This window comes from Belonocnema kinseyi, chromosome 10 (assembly GCF_010883055.1).
Source record: "Belonocnema kinseyi isolate 2016_QV_RU_SX_M_011 chromosome 10, B_treatae_v1, whole genome shotgun sequence".
Classification (NCBI taxonomy): Eukaryota; Metazoa; Arthropoda; class Insecta; order Hymenoptera; family Cynipidae; genus Belonocnema; species Belonocnema kinseyi.
The window spans coordinates 115,810,567-115,812,785 of NC_046666.1; positions in this window are offsets into that span (position 1 = coordinate 115,810,567).

Sequence of the window (2,219 nt, forward strand, 5' to 3'; positions counted from 1 at the left end):
ATTCCTGTAGAATCAAACCGAAGGGGCTATGACAAAGCCACCGAACGCGTCCTCGGGTTGCAGATACAGGGTTCCCGTACCAAGGGTTTCTGATGAATATGGTTACAAAAATAAATAGGCAGTCCAGGGGTGGTCCCAAAGGAATTAACCCCCAAGCGGAGGTGTGAAAATCGTGCCGAAAGCTGAATGGCTCCTGGGTGAGGTGTCTAGAACGGTGACTCTGGGATACCGGGCGACCTCTCAGAGTACGCAGCCTTATCCTTGCATGCGGGGCTCTACAAGGATGGGCGAACCCCTTTCCCTAGCTTCTCGTGGGAACAACAATGACAACACCAAATATAGTTGTAGTAAGTGCGGTTCAAAACGATGGATCGGCGGGATCTCGCGACTTTTGGGTGGACGGAGCGGCTGAATCACGACTTGCTAGAGTGCTACGATGCGAGTGTGGTCCCTGAACGGGGTTACATGGCACGGCTGCATGCTCTGTGGTGCGAGAAACACTCGGAGTTATCGCACTTTTCGCAGCAACGCCTGCGAAACCATGCTGAACTACTCTGAAAAGGGGGGCAATGTAAGCAGAACACCTACTATACCACAGCTAGAACAAGCCGGCAACAGAGAAAGAGAGGCGACATTAAGACCAACCGCAGGCAGGCATCCAATACAGGATTAGCGATGCTTTACGACCCGGAGAAACATCAACACCAAGGTTTCTCTTAAGCCTAAAGATCTGGCTGAAATGAATGACGAGCTTCGTGGACATTTTTCCTGCGAACCCGACCTCTGGGTTATCAGTTATTGTGTGTATAATGCAGCGACAGCTCTGGCCGATGGGAACCGTAAAACAAAACCAACGGTTGATCATAAGACCAAAAGACGAATGCATCAACTTGCCATGAAGATAGGCTGGGCAAGACAGTACGCGTTCCGCATTAAGTGTGTGATTGACTACATCACATCTGGCAGGAATTTTACCGCCAAGGTTCGAAAGGTCGCGCGCGAACACTGGACCCGTTATCACACACTTAACAAATCAAAGCTACTGACCATCGGGCCGCATATTGTTGAGAGAATACGGATACTATCTGACGCTAAGAAAAGTCTAGAGCGGAGGGAGAGGTGGGTCAGAGAAAATCAGCAGTTTCTCTCTGACCCATCTCGACTCTTCCAAGACCCTCCAGTTACTGTCGAACACCCACCCAAACCAGAGGAGGTCGAAGTATTTCAGAGAGAAGTCTACGAAGTGCAGCATAGACTGGACGAAGACTCAGAAAATATAAATAGCTTCAAGGAGTTATGTGTTGCCCTCATAATACCTGATAAAGAATGCGCACCCATCACTACCGAGGAGGTGAAAAAAGTATTAAGAGGGATGAAGAACTATTCCGCACCGGGACCAGATTGTATCAAAATCTTCTGCTGGAAGAAGTTTTTTTCAACCCACCAGCATTTGGCCCGTATTTTCACCTCATATTTGAAGTCGGAATAGCCGATTCCGGAGTGGTTGGTGGAAGGGCGCACAATACTCCTGCTGAAAATATGCAGCTTAGCTGACCCGAAGAAGTGCAGGCCAATAACTTGTCTGAACACACTTTATAAGATATTCACAGCTATCCTAAATGATAGGATTGTTCGCGCAATTGAACCTGTGTGGCAAGAAATGTATGAACAACGAGGCTCAAAGAAAGGCGTAGCTGGATGTCGGGAGAACCTGCTCATCTATAGATCTGTCTGCAAAGATGCACCATTCTACCAGCGTGACCTATCGATGGCCTGGATTGAAAATCGGAAAGCTTTCGATTCGACCTCCCATAGACTTATCATCTGCCTTTTGGAAATCTTAAACGTTCATCCGCAAATAGTTAGGTGCATAGACAGATTGATGCCGCTTTGGAAAATCAAATTTACTATCTCATCTGGAAAAAATCGTATTACAACTAACAAGGTCACCTTTGAAAGAGAGATTTTTTTACAAGGCGACACCATGAACCGACTCCTCTTTTGCCTCACATTATTGCCACTATCTCTAGCACTTCGATATTCCCAAGGGTACTTGTGCCGCAAACCTGCAGATCGAAAGTACAAGGTCACACTTGTATTTTACATGGACGATCTTAATCCTGAGCTCGTTGATAGAAGCGCTATACGACACCTTTGCGCTGGAGAGACTTATACATATCTGTGCGTGCCACAGAGCCGCATTCAGGATGTGACATCTA